Source organism: Lemur catta, chromosome 4 (genome assembly GCF_020740605.2).
Source record: "Lemur catta isolate mLemCat1 chromosome 4, mLemCat1.pri, whole genome shotgun sequence".
NCBI lineage: Eukaryota > Metazoa > Chordata > Mammalia > Primates > Lemuridae > Lemur > Lemur catta.
In genome coordinates, this window is record NC_059131.1 from 51,398,267 (window position 1) to 51,413,756 (window position 15,490).

General features: G+C 37.2%; 2 long non-coding RNA genes across 2 annotated transcripts in view; both read left to right on the forward strand.

Moving 5' to 3' along the window:
* The window catches only part of LOC123636442, a 73,336-nt gene that overhangs the window by 47,075 nt on the left and 10,771 nt on the right, over positions 1-15,490 (forward strand). The window lies entirely within an intron of this gene.
* On the forward strand, positions 393-3,407 carry LOC123636443. The gene is made up of 3 exons (XR_006734537.1): positions 393-408; positions 3,068-3,177; positions 3,384-3,407. It is a non-coding gene; the product is annotated as an uncharacterized LOC123636443 (long non-coding RNA).

The window sequence follows — 15,490 nt, forward strand, 5'->3', positions numbered from 1 at the left end:
CTGTCATTCTAAGGATTGATTGGATATTGTTGAATTGTTTCATTCTACAGTAATTAAACATAAAATTAATTATGCTAGTAACCCATTATTTCTCTGAACCAAGGACTAAGCCATTCGTTTTCGCTTGGTTACTCTGAGAATCTGCCATTAGATGAAGAGAACATCGTACTGTTGCAAACAGAAACTAAATATTTTAAGGCACATTTTAATGGCTAAAATATAATCTGAAAGCTTCTAATTTCCATATGCACAGCATATTGAATTTGTTTAATGTAATTTAGGCCATAAATCTTTTACCTTATGATATGGTCATTTAAATATTTTCTCAGGTGGCTAATCATTTAGAAAACATGTCAAAGAAGAATATATGTTAAGAAAGAGAGACGACAGATGAATAAAACTGAAAGTGTAAGTAAAGCCATCACGGATCTCTAATTCTTGATTTGGTTTGCTGCTCACCCGAATGAAATTTACTTCACTAGTGATTTTCTTTGTTAGTTTTGTGGAGAAAATGCTTAAAATTACCCTGATATTATAAGCTTTGGATTCGGGACTTGAGAGGCACACAGTATGACAGGACTAAATTATCAAAATGTATGTGCTGATAGAAACTAAAATAGGTTTTTGCAGTTTTCATTAGTGCAGGGCATATTAATTTAATTAACATGATTGAAGACAGTATCACTGGATGAAGCTGCAGATACCCAGCCTTGGCCTGTTACTCACCCATAGGCTATAAAACGATCCACCTCACAAATGGGTGCACAATCTTGTATATTTCATATTTGGGCTCTGCCTTTTATACACTTTTCCCTGTGGCTCTAGGGAATATGTTGTGAGCTTCATCAGATGAAATTCTTGATGGTTTTCAAAATTCACAACCCTGATCACCATTTTAAATATTGAGCAGAATCTTGGATTCTACTTATACTTCATGCAATGCAGACTGCCATATTTATTGTTTAGCCTGCTGAGAAATTTCACCTCCTTCTAACCTGCCTGTGGTTCTGACTGGGGCTGTGAATCATAATACCCCACTGTCCTGGCCAGAAGGGTGGGTTTGGAGACCAAGAGAGCTAATTAATGGCTCTTTTCAGGATTAGACTAGTTGAAAATAATAGAGAAATATCCTTGTGGTAGACATGTTGCCTACGCAATATCCATTCTCTCCTTTACAAAAATCCCACTTTTTTTTTTTTAAAGAGCAGTTTCTATTTGAAAATATCCATCTCTTTACATTCTCCTGGACCAAATGTGACCACATCCCCCATTTCTGGCCAATGTGCTATAAAGGGAAGTTGACAATGTGGGGCTTCTGGAGGGCTGTTGTTGTCCTGATAAAAGGACTCAGACTCAGCCTGACCAGTGATTTTTTTGTCCTTATTCCTCTTCCTCCTTCTGCCTGAAACTTACAGACCATAGGCTAGCTAAGGGGTAAGCCTGCTAAGAACAATGGAGTAGGAATTGGGAAGCCCCTGGATCATTGATAACTGGCTCAAATAGCTGTACCGGCCTTGGCTTACTCATTTGCAGAATTATTTCTATATGAGAAAAATGAAACTTCTATTTAGTTATGCTATTATGAGTGGGTTGCTGTTATATTCAGTAGGTCATGGTCCTAATGGTTATAATCATTTTCCTGTATTAAGGTGGATTTGTAGGGAAAATGAAGTCAATCCACAAAGAAAGAGTCAAGAGACCAATGACATGTCCTGGTCTTGTGGCCCGATTTCTGTGCAGCCTGGGATTGTGTTACATAAACTAATGCAATCCTGTTTTGCTAAAGTTTCTTAAAGTTGGTTCATGTTACTTATAAATAAAAGAATTCTTGGAGATGTGGAAATAAAAACACACTCTCCATATAATGAATATTCAAAATCTATCAGTGCTTCATTGACACTAATTTCCTATCATCTGGGATGGGAATTCTTGTTTCGACAGTGCTGGTTTAGGGGCTTTGGAATGTCACCTAGTGTTTTTGAACCTCAGTTTTCTCATCTGCAAAACAATGTAAATGAATTAGAAGTTCTCCAAGGTACCTTCAGTTCTAAATGGTTATGACTCCATGCTCATTTCCCACAGAAATGGGCTGGGAAGGAGGTATGAAAGACATAAGTCAATTATGAAAGAAATGTACTCGGAGATTTACCATAAACACCTACTCCTACAAATTAATAAAAAAGAATGAAGTCATGGCACCAGTAGGAATTTGCTGTGGATGTGGTCAGATGGGCCCTAAAGTTATCAGCCTTTGAAGGTGGTGTACATAGAGTGAAGGAAAGGGCCACACTCTTCCTGAGCATTAAATTACTTCTAAGCATCAAATTTTAGATCTGAAGAAGATTTTTATTATCAAATACTCAGTCTTCATAATAATAACAATAATTACAGATAACTACATACAGTGAACTTTGCTAAATGCATGCATTATCTGATTCCATCCTTAGTGATGCTTTGATATACATAATGTCATCATATTATTCTCATTTTATAGCTATTTGTTTTATTTTTTAGTTATGTCTGAGCAATTCCCAATTTGAAAAGCTTTGGGACTTAGTATTTGCTTTTTTCAATAAAGCAGAGAAATCTGAATATCGGTTGTTGATTCCAGAGCTATTTCTTCATTTTCTCACTGCATATTAAAGGAAATAGTAGGTTCCAAAGGAAACGTTGATTGAGTACATTGGGTAAATTCATCGAAAACAATTTAGTTTATTAATATACCAGTGCAAGAGAGGATTTTCCTTTTGTATGGGTCAGCGGAAGTCCAGAGGCACTCCTTGAAGCAAAGTTACATTGAAATGAGAGAAGAACCGGCATAGACAATATCTACATACTTAAATACAAAGTTGTCTTTGTAACAAGTATTGGATTAGGCTTGACAGCCATCAGATGGCTTCTGTGCAGACCATCTTTGCCTCACAAACCGGGTTGAATGGAAAAAACCCCTAACATTTATTGAGCCTTTTCTGTGAGGCCGGCACTGGGGTAGGTCTTCTTCACACCGCATCTCATTTAGACATCAAGGCAGTCTAGGCAAGTGGGTATAATTGATTCCATTTTACAGAGGAAGAACAGAGAGATTGAGTAACTCGCTGAAGGTCGCACAGGCAGGAGATTGTGGATGGGGCTGTTAACCGGGTCTCTCAACTGCCAGCGTCCAAGCTCTTACAGCAGGTAGGAGTGTGGCTTGTCAGTTTTCCAAGTTCTATAATGGGAACCATGGAAAAATTCAGATGTCTAATGAGTGAAGGGAAATAATAAGCTGTGGATTGTGGCTCCTTTTGTATTCAGACTTGACAAAGACCTGAGAACAAAGAGTTTAACCTGAAGAAAATTTGCTGTCTTGGCTATAGAACTAAACCTGTTTTCATTCTCCGAAGGTTTTCTCTGGAAGCTCTGAGCCCATGCTGAAAGCAGCCTTTTGGTAAGTTTTACTGATTTTCTGTCAAGGCTTTGTCCTCAGAGGAGGCAGATGTAGAGCTCTTGGTCTGGTGCCTTCCTAGCATGTGGAGTCGAAGATGAGAAGACAAGATGCCCTGGTTGATCTGTTCTTCTGCCTCGAGGAAAGAACTTAAATTAAACTGTTTCCAGCCGATGTGAGTCTGAAACACTCTTCTTGAAGTGAGAGAAAACAGAAGAAACAATTCCTAATCACTCTAATTGCGGAACAAAGGAAGATAAAATGTTTAGTTATCCCAGCTCACTGAAAGATAGTGGAATGGGTCTGTGTCCACCGGAAAATCGCTGGTATACCTTACGCTATCTCTTTTTTCTTCCTCTCCATTCAAGTTAAGACCTGTAAATTCTTAAAAACCTCCAGGGAGGGAGGTAACAAAAACTTCCTCTTTGTAACCCTCTAAGCCCATCTTAGTGCTTAATAACCCTTATGGAAGGACGTTTCCCCTCTGGAGCAAACTTAAATCATTCTGCTGCAGGTTAATTCCATTTCCTCTCTTCTCTCTGGTGAGGAGAAAGAACAGCTGTTTACCATCTTCCTGGAGTGGAATTGAACACACCTGAACAGAGCGGTATCGAATCACCCTCAGACTTTCATCATTCAGGCAAAATAGCATTGACGTGTCAGTAGTTCTCAAAGTGGTTCTCTAAGCAGCAGGATCAGCATCTCCTGGGCGCTTGTTAGACATGCAAATGCTCAGGCTTCACCCCAGGCCTGCTGAATCAGAAATTCAGGGGGTAGGCCCAGAATTGGTGTTTTCACAAGACTTCCAGGTGATTTTCATGCTACCTAAAATTGGAGAACTATTGATATGAATAGATATTTTGATGAGATAGGGGTGACTATTGCTAATCGTTCTAATAATTCATCATGTTTCTTCTATGCTTGTGTGTGTCTATATATAAGAATGCATATATTTATGTATTGATTTAAGGGAGCAGTACTGTGCAGATTTCTCTGATACAAATGAAGGTATCTTCTGTCCAGGCAAAAAAGTTCAAAATTGACAGTTTGGCTGTGCCTACCTGGCCTTATGTAATGTTTTTAATTTATGAAAATAAAATACAGGTGGGATAATAGAAAATAACGAAAAGGAAAATCTTTCAAACAGAAAAACCACTATTAACTTTTTTTGTGTTATCTCTCAGACTTTTGTTTCTTATGCCAAACAAGCATATACGATTTAATTACAAACAAATGAAATTATACTATGCATATGGTCTTGTAACCTGCATTTTATATTTAAGAATATGCCATGCAGGCCAACAACTAACACACACATACACATAGAGTAATTTTTAATAACTGCATAACGAATTGCCTATTGATAGACCTTTAGTTTAGTTTTAGTTTTCCTCTCTTTCTTTCTTTCTTTGTAACTATTATAGAAAACTGAAGCTCCATTAAACAATGAATAAAGTGATGAGCTGGACACCAATAATCTTCAGTCTCGTGTGGTCCAAGATCTCACTTTTCTGAGCTAGCTTTATAAAGAATTAGAAACCCATGCATTACCTGGGCTTCCATTTTGTTATAAAGATATTCATTTTTTGGAAGAGTTTATTTCAGATATTCTATGGGTTTATAATTAAACACGATTTGAAAGACTTTCTTAAAGAATACTGTCTGGTGCATTCTGCATACAGACAGTGCTGCTATCTCCAGAAATGTATTTCAAAAGTTTAACTGATCAATTTATATCCCAGTTGGTTCATTGGTACTTTTTCGCCGATTGGTTATGACTGAAAACACAGCTTTTTAGAAAGACTGTTTGAATTTAGGACCAGGTATACTTCTGAGATATGGCAAAACTAGCAAACATGAAAAGTGAACTTTTGGCTTTGGCCTCTTGAGAACACAACTGGAGAAAGGCTTTAAGAATGTTAGATATGGCATGAACTGTATAGAAGGGCTGTGACCTGAGGAAAGTTTTGAGTTTCTTCCAAATATTTTAAATACTGTTACTGCGCAATAGCAGTCCTGGTGCTGTTTGTAATATTCCAATTTCAAACCTTATTCTTTACAGAAACTTTCATAATACCACTACCAACAAGATGCTGTGCTGCTATTGTCCCGTGCACACTCTATCTTTTCCTCTAACTCTTGTTGAAGTCGACCTATCCTAAAGGACTGTCACTTCGTTTTTCACTCAAGCTTAGCTTTGGGGATCTTGGCTGTACTAAAGTGAAATTAATGTCTTGAAACATTACTCAGACCCCTTCGAGTCTTGATTATTCACAGTTTCTGTGGCCCAGTCAACGTAATCCCTATTCTTCCCCCCCAGCTTTAATGAGGTATAATTGACAGATAACATTATATAAGTTTAAGATGTACAATACGATGATTTGATATGTGCCCCTAGTTTTTGAAGAGGCTGAGAAAACACATCCAGGCTGGAAGACTAGAGAGAACAACTTTTTCCAACATCTTCATATGAATGTACATTAGCCCACAGCGAATCGTTATCAATCCTATGCTTTGAAGCATGAGTCATATCTGTTCTGTTCTGTTCTCTGCTGTATAAAAATACTAACCCCGGGCTTAGCACAGGTAGGGAGTCAATGAAAACTTGCTGAAAGAGTGAACGAAGCAATACATTTTTATGACTATTCAATGGGGCAACTAGGAATTCTACTTCAAATGACACCTGGAAGGATATATGAGAAGCTTGTAAAATACTTCATAGAAACTTTCAGAACACATTCACCCAGGAGCCCATTTTTTTAATGCTGCTAAAAATATTTGTTTTGGGATCTCAACCCAGGTTGTTAAGATGTTCTAAAATATGGCATTTATTTGCTCAAGTCCAACTTTTAGTAATAAATACTTGCCAAGGTAGATGTAGCCTAAGTATCCAACAGCTTATTTAAGAAAATAACTTGCCTAAAATAATCAAGAGTTTTCAAAGACTACTGGTTATGAGTAAGGTAGACTATTAAGACATGAGACACATCATATCCATTCCCAAATCCTTTGAACCCTTAAAGATATATTTTTCACATTTTCCACTTATTTGCAATTTTTTGTCTAGCATATTTTCCCCTATTTTGAACAAAAAACTTTCTCCCATCATGTTATTTCTTTTCTTCCCATGCTGTCAGCTTAGGACATAAAGTGGTTTTTCTCTGAACAGAGTATGAGGGCGAGGAGATCTTATTTTAAAACTAACTTGGAATGGCATATATTTTAAAAAATCAAACTGATACAGCATGTACTCAATGTCAGACAGTGTTGTACTTTACAAATGTTAACTCGTTTAATATTCATGTGAATTAGGTACAACTATTATCCTCATTTTACAGGAAAATTGAGGCACAGAAAGGCTAAGTAATTTTCCTAAGGTCACAAAGCTAGGAAACAGAAGAACTGGGATTCAAACACAGTTTGGCTGTAGTCCATGCTCTTCCCGTTGTGCCACGAAGCCTTCCTGGGATTATTGCTGTATTTAGGTCATCCTAGGTCATTGCCTCCAATCTTGGGTTTGGGGTAGAAAGGTTCATATTGAGGATTTATGGATTAGGAACTGTAGCAGCTGCCCAGATTTTCCATTTTTGTGATATTAAAAGTGGTGAGTTTAAAAACCTGACATTTGTAAAAGAAAATCACTTCTGAATGGCAGGGACTTTTCCCACTATTTAAATGGAAATTTTATAAAAAATGAATAAATTTACTGAGCAAAATGTGATGTTTCCTCTGAATTCCAATTACTTTATTTTTTTCTAATGGAAGTTGAAAATCTCAGAGACGGTTGCCAATGGACTAGAACTCAGATGTTTGCATGCATGCACCTCCTTCTTCTCCTTTTGCTCTTTTCCTTCACCCAACCCTGCAGAAAGTAAAAATGCCAAGGAGAAAAATGGGGAAAGTGATACTATTAAATACAGCACAGGTACTGTTTTCATAGGTGTTGGGAAGTTTTAGCTCTCCTACTTTTTACATTTTCTATGAAGTTTTATTACCATTTCTCAGAGATACATATACTGCAAGAGAGCCCAAGATTACTAGGGAATTGGGTTTTATTTACTTCACTTGTTTCAGGTGGGGGAAATTGTGAAAGAGTGGATAAACAGCTAGTGCCTACTAGATCAGGATCTACCTTTGATTTGGCATTCAATTGAATAAAATTTTTAGAGTGCAGGAATAGAGTTTTCTGATTTTATTTATTATGGTGATACTCGTTCAACTTTATTATAGAAAAATAGAAAAAAGATAACTGCTATGAGTTTCAGCTTTTTTAGACTAGAATCTAATTCAGCAAGTGACCCAAAAACTTCCCCCAGGAAAAGTCTACCAATACTATTTTCAACTAAAATTGGTAAAGAAAGATATTAGAAAGTATTGAAATGATAAGTAATGCTTTTTTGTTTTGAGAGAAAGTAAGGTTTTATATCATTCAACTTGCAGAGTTCAACCTTTTGCAAATTAAGTCAACACAACGTTGCAGCCTTTTAGCTCTCGTCAGTGGCCAAAGCCTTGAAAGATAACAAGTAATGGATAAAGTCTTGATCCTTAATATGTAATGAACACATGCAAGAATGAGAAATATTTTCCAACTGCCAATTCTTTTGCCACATGTTACCAAAGATTGTTTTTTCATAGTTTCAGTCACTGAGGTTAGTTTTGCTTCCTACTCTTCCCTTAGTAAAAATATTCTAAAATCTCCATATCTTTTTGGCTTCCAACTGAGAGTTGACAAATATTGCAAAGAAGCAATTAAAGCCTATCCATTAAAATTTATGACACTTATACTATCTGTATGCATATGACCTCCAAGGTTATATAAAGGTGGCCAATTAATCCCTCTGTTTGGTCTTTATTTTTTCTCTTCACTCTTAAAATGACATTGATAAGGAATAAAAATGACTAGAGCCAGCATGATCTTGGACCAAGTTACCTGAATTTCCTATTTGATCATATTCCGTTGAAGAACCATTCAAATGCACGTGTTAATGGTGGTGTTGAGGAGTTGGTGGCCAGGGATGGGGAAGGCGGGGGTGGATACAGCGGAGAGAAGCACAAAAAGAGACCACAGTGTTCTACCCTGCGCTGCTGGTGTTTTCAGATTAAGATGGGGGATTAAGGAATTTTACTCAGCAATTTGAGATGCTTTGTTAGGGACTGAGGAGATTTGAGCTGCTTTGTTCTCAAACCACATGTTAGTGAAAAAGCAAACAGGCACTTAATCCTGACAGACAGCAGAACTTGACATCAATTTGCCCCTTGGGAGGTGACCAGGAGTTCTCCACCATGGGCTAAAATGACCAGCCCTTGTTTTCCGGGAGCCTCATGCCAACATTCCATCCTAACCTGTATTTCTCAGCAGTGTGGCCATAACTTGGACAGCTGGGCTGACCAAGAGTTTCTAGATATTAGCGACTCTGCATTCTTTCTAAAAGCAAAACAAAAAAAGCCTTCTAAATGCACATAACCTACCAGGTGCCAAATGTTTAAATAGATTTCAAACAGTCCTAATATTTTGGTCACTCAGTCTTGAAATGAAATATAGAAAGGTGGAGAATTTTTTCCTTTTGAAAATAATGGATGTTTTCCTCTAACAATAAAATCACAGGGCAACATATCAATTTTGGAGCCCATACATGGTTGTGAAATAAACATCAATTTTTATGTAGATCTTTGAGGGAGGTTCTACTGGATAACCAGTTATACTTTAAGGTCATGTCCTTCAAAGTCACTGAAGTAGGACAAAAGCAAACAAAATGAATAGGAAAGAAATTGATGGCTTCTTGAATTAGATTTCATACATTAGAAAACTTCAGTGTACATAGTTATATAGTCTGGCACATAGTCTGAAATTGTGGTATAAAAGCTAACTTTTCCCTCTTGAGTTTATGCCACCCTTAATCCATTGACCTAAAGTGCACTTTTAGTGGCCTATTGATTTACTAAATGTTGGCATGCATAGGAAAGCCATTTTTAAAATCAGAATTGAAGCAACAGATTTATAAAGCATATTTTAAAACAAATCATATTACATTATAAAGAGTTTCTGGTTGAATGTTTAGTTTGAATCAATAGCTACTGTACTCTGGTAAGATGTAAAAATCTGCTATATCTTAATAATTAAAAAACAAGTTTTGTCACCAGTGCAAGGTTGCTACATTTTCCCGCTAAACACACAACTTTGAGCTAAGCCAAGCTTCTGCTCTTGCCCACCCCTCCGCCCCCTCCCTGCCACAGGGGAAGCTACCTCTTCTCACCAACACTGTAGGTGATTTTCTCCACTCTACTATGAACTCAACCTTTTCTTCTTAAATAACCATAGAGTTGTTCAAATAATCTTTCTTTCAGGATTGGTGGAACCCTCTTTATGTTCAGATAGCCCTAAACTCATTTCAAATGACCATGAACACATGATGGTAGAATATTTTGTATAAAAAAATTAGTATCACTTCAGATTTCCAAAGAGAAATGGTTGTCTTCAAAGCTTTAATTTGAGGGAAAAATACCTTTGCATTGGCCAAAGGATTAAGCATATAAAAGTATTTGTATGTTTAGTTGCCAATTCTGAAGACCAGAAACCATTTCTAATATTTTGTATATCCTTAATTATTTATTATAAAAACCAGTGGGACAGAAATCTGAAATTTAGAATATCATAAAAAGACACTTTCATTAATTTTATTTAAAACAGTGTGTGCTAGCCTTTAGATAGCTTTTGAGTTGTGTTGTTGCTCTCTCCTTTTACAAAGGTTTACCAGGCATATTATAAGGATCAAATACAGGGTGAACTAAAATCAGAAACACAGTATTCATTTATTTAACTCTGGCACAATAGAGCAAATTCAGGGTGACTCAAGGGACACAATGTCTTGTAAAACATATGTACTTAATATAAGGGTCATAAAACTTATTAAATTAAAAGCTAGGTTAAAAATAGGAAGAAAATTTATGCTGCTGTCTAAAATAGCAATAATTTCCCTTTGGCCTTTCCCTTTCCAAGTAATACGGGTTCTGGTCAGGAAGAAAAAAAACTCAACTTATAAAATCTTCATTTTGTAGGACCAAATGCAAATCTCTTTTAACGGCAGCACCATGCATTTTAACAGGCAAGTGATATGGCTGAAAACAGAGTAGCAAGAAGATAATCTGTTAAACCTTGAAAGGTGTGCTTGTGTCTAGGTGTCAAGGATATAGGTGACATTATTCCTGAACCCAAATAGCAAACCTCATTAGTGTTAGCTGGTGTCCAGGAAGAACAGCTTAAAGGGTATGAGGACATCAGAAAAGATATTCTTTATAGTTGATTTGGCTATGGGGCAGCAGCACAGGGATTAGGGACCCGGAGCATAGATGAGCCATTGCCATTCAGTCAGGGCACAGCAGTGCTTCCCTGAACAAAAGCTTCTACCCTTGTCCAGGCAAACCAGGGTGTAACAGAATCTGTGTAAAATGGGAACTTTGAGGACAAGATTGACCTCCTATTTGTGCCTCACTCTGCTGCCCGTGGGCCACACTGGTGTAGGAAATGACACGTGACCCTCACAAACGATCTCAGGGTTTGGGAGTGAGGGTGGCCTCAACTTTTTAAGCACTTGTATTTCTTTTTAATTCATACAACTAAAATATATCGAGTTTGCTTGAACGTTTATTCGTAACATGATAGCCATTTTCCTAGTTGGTATTCCTAGCTATAACGTCTTAGGAATTTGAAACCAAAATAAATATCAATTTCCTCGTACTGTATTCGCACAGGGGTTTGTTTGGAATTTTATCTTCACACAAAAGTCTTACGGCTGTTGAGAAGGGGCTGTGCTGATCATTTATCTGTTTGCTCTCAGACCTGTTCTCTTCCTTTCCTTGCTTTTCTGTATTCCAGAGAGCTTAATTCTGCAAAGTACATTGCCATCTGGCTTTCTTAAAGGTTCTGCAAAGGGAGATACTGGTTAGGGAAGAAGAGACAGGCTGGAACATCCAGTCTCCCACCCTCCAACCTGCTTTGGAGGTGGTTCTGGCAATGGCTGCATCTCCTCTGAGGTCCCAGACCTGCCCTCTTCCCATCGTTCTTCTGTGAAGGGTGGCAGTGGCTTCTTGCCATGGCTGCATCCTTGGTGATCTCACCATCCCTGCTGGGACTTTCAGTTCTTCCACCACTTTCGTGACTAGTTGTTCCCTGGTTTAAATCCCTTTGTTGAATCATGTAGGGATTCTATTTTTCCTGACGATACCCTGACTCATGCAGGGGCCACCTGCTTTATTTCAAGGTTATCAGTTCAAAAGATAAGAGATTCTGTTTGAAATTTTCTGGGGTCTTTGTCTGATGGCCACGGTAGGCTGCTGCCTCATGGTAGTCATTGTGGCAATTGGTTCTCGTTTAGCAGAAGTGGAGCACACGGGTTTGAAGGTGAAATGACAAAGTAAGAACCAACCAAAGTCTTTCTAGGATGGTCATTTTAGGAATACAAGAGAAGTCATATTTAAGAGGCCATGTGGATATGTTGTTGATCTTGGCTAACTCCCCTGAGCTGGATAGCACTGACAATGGAGACCTTCCTATGGCCCTTGGAAAAAATCAACTAAAACCCTATAATCCATCTTTCTTTCATCTTTGCAATCTTTTCTTTTTTTAATTCTATAACAAACTAGGCTGCTAGTGTAAAAATAGCCTCATTTGAACTAAGATGGGCAATACCCACATACACACTCAGAGGTCCTACTAACTTACTCCAGTCAACAGAGGAACCCTGAACATTATAAACCAGTTTTTCTCTCCCTCTTTTCCCTCCTTCTCTACTTGGTTGTATTCCCTAACAAAATTAAAAATTGGTTCCCATGATAAAACTTCATTGGCTGCTGTCTGGATTGGGTTTGCCTGAAAGAGCTCTAAATGCTGTGGGAAGGAGGGAACTCTGGGTGGGGTAGGGGAGAACCCAAACCTCAAACCAAATAGCTTTGCCATTCAAAATAACATGTTGAAGGTTGACATTTGCACAGACCTTGGGAATATAGCATGTGGGGACTTTTATTCTGCTTCTCCAGTGACAGCTGGGCCTGGTCCAAACAACATTGCCAGTAACATTGTCATCGAGTAGGATGACTGGAACTGGAGGGGAACATCATTTTAGCTTTTATTCTCAAGGCCTTTGGGCATCCAATCACCATTCAATGAGCTTACTCTGACTTGAGCTCTGTTTTCAGCGGGCTCTTAGTAGGGCTTGTGAAACCTTGAAAATGGAATGCTCATTTTTTTTTTTTTGGAAGACTTTTTTTGAACCCACCAATTTTATGAAAATTAAGCACATTGTTCATTGTGTAATTATAGATGAAATATTAGAGAAGTGGACTAATTATACACAATGCACTCAAGCCCAATTAAACCAGCATCTGTGGTGAATGTAAGGATATTCTCTTTCACTAATAAGAAATACTTTCTGAACAACAGAGAATAAAATCGTTAAATTGGATATGCTGTAGAGATTATAAATATCCTATTAGCATATGAAATGAGGATTAACCTTATTTAATCACCGCATGCCAGATCATCAAAAGTCATGTCGCACCCCTGTAATGTTGCTGTATCTATTCTGCAAAATAACAATAAAAAAGCACTATTAATAAACATAGCTCACTGGATGCTGTTCTTGTCTACTAAATTAAACTGTTGCAGAAATTCAAGTATTTCCTTAATTGCTTAACAAAAGAGCAAAACTACTTTTATCTATTCACTGTGATATTATGGCTGATTCAGATTTATTTATCATCTAGTGGCTGGAAAGGTGTGTCTTCCTGGCTAGGCAAATTAGCCTACTTCAAAATAAATAAAATATACAATCCATTCCAGCTAGCACCACAAGTGACCTTTTGAAATTGTAAATTAAGTGATTGCAAATACCGGAGTGTATTCAAAATGAAAATGTATGGGCTGAAGACATAGTGCCACCATTGCTTCAGGTATTAATTGGCAGAACATGCATCCAGGGATATTTGTCTTTTAGTCTGGGTCATGGAAATTTCCATTGGAAGATACTCATGACCATAGTTTTTATGATTTAATAATCAGACCTGGGTGGTGCAACCTCTGTAGTTCAACAATAATGAAGGGGGTCGGGGGTTATACAAATTCAGATTACAACTAATTAAAAATATTGATTACATGCAGTAACAAAAAACCAATGACAGCAAAGTTGAAGGCAGAGATTTTGTATATGTTCATAGATTGTGGTCTGTCACAGCTAAGGGACAGAGATCAGTCAACAGGGATGGGTGATTCAGGAGGAGGTCTTTGTCGGAATGGAGTGGAAGAGCGGAAATCAATCTTTCTTCTTTTTTCTTTCCTCCTGTTTCTTTCCCTTTCTTTTCTCTCTACTTCCCTCCCTTCCTTCCTTCTTCTTTATATTCATGCCTTCCAAGACTTGAAGGCCATTTTTCTTTCATTCTTGTGAAAATCATAATTACAGGGCCTGGAATATGGAGATATTTATAAATATTGAGAATAATTCTGGTTATTACAACTTCATGTTTCTAATTTGGTACTTAAAAAAAAAAAGTCAGCATATGTACCTCTTTTTTAGTGGAGCCCTTCCTCTTAGTTTGCTTAGTCATTCTTATTTGAGAAAGCAAGTTCAGTCCAAAGTGTAAAAACTCAGACTTTGGAAGAAATTGAGAATGAACTAGAGGTCACTGGTCTGAGGGGGGCAGGGTGGTGCACACTGTCACGGGCCCTCTGTCAGGGACTGAATCTGGGAATACACGTTGAGGGCAGAAAAGTCTGCCTGGGAAGTTGAAATTTAATAAACACATCAAACAAGAAATAAAATGTGATTCGATCACATTAGAAGTATTAAATTTATGTTCACTATGCCAATTCAAAGAAAGCAAGCAGTATACATGGGCAAGCCAAAGTTCTTTTTTGTCCTCAGAACCAAGGCTGCTAAGTCAAGGAACTTTTCTTTCTGTTCAAGTGCCACGTACCATTTAAGTTTTTCTCCAGGTTCCTTGGCTTTTAAAGCCACTTGCACTGTATTTATGCATATTTAGAAAATTTTCTATGTCTCCTTTATTCTTTGGAGAGGGCAATATGATGTGAATAGATTGTTCATAATAACCATTATTTTTGTTCATTTTGAACAAACCAACAATTAAGAGTTTCAGCTTTTTATTTTTGTTCTCTTCAAACTCAATTAAAAGGTACTTTTGCCTTTCAGGAGCCATTTTTACAATTCATTTGAGGGGCTGGGTGAATTAAAGAAAATCCTATGCTTTCGAATTGTAGATGAGGCTGTAGATTTGCCATGACAATATTACTTTAAAGAGATCTTTTTTTGTTTAGTTTTTCTTCCAGGTCTCTCTTGCATAGCAATTTAGCCTTGCCTCAGAATTGTTACATTATAGGCAAATGGTTTGGTTGTGACATGGGATCATTTTGGCTTCAGAAAAGTGGTAGACAGACTCTAAAAGTAAAAAAAATAAAAAAATATCTTTCTTGAGAAGATCAAAGGGACATAAAGGCAAAAACTGACTTTCGCTGAAACAGAACTGGGGACCAGGCCTCCAGTGTCCTTTTTGTAATTCATTGCTTGTTTCCAGGCCCCATGATAGAATTCTTCCATAACAGAGAGAGGACTTTGTTAAATTGTAAATGAGTATTACTTCAAGCACTCTGTGGAAATATATTCTCCCCCTATAGCCCATACATTATTTTTGCTTAGTTATAGTGGCTCACATTTCCCGTAACTATCAGAGAGAACTTAATTCAACTCACACCACATCACTTTACAATTGTGCAGCCCTCTTAATCAACCTTTGTATCAGCCACAAATGTGCAGTATGACCTAATTTGAAAATGTCTCAAAGTGCTGACTCAAACTGTTAGTGAATAAAAGCTAGTCATTACCATTATGACACTAATGTGATGCAAAATAAAATTGAGTTGCATCAGCTGAACATTAGTTTGCAAAAATATTAGTGATTGAATCCATTTTCTGTTCATATTTTATTTATACTTATATATGTATAGATATATATACATATGCATATATTTATTTTTTGTTTGTTTGAAACAGCCTTGCAATA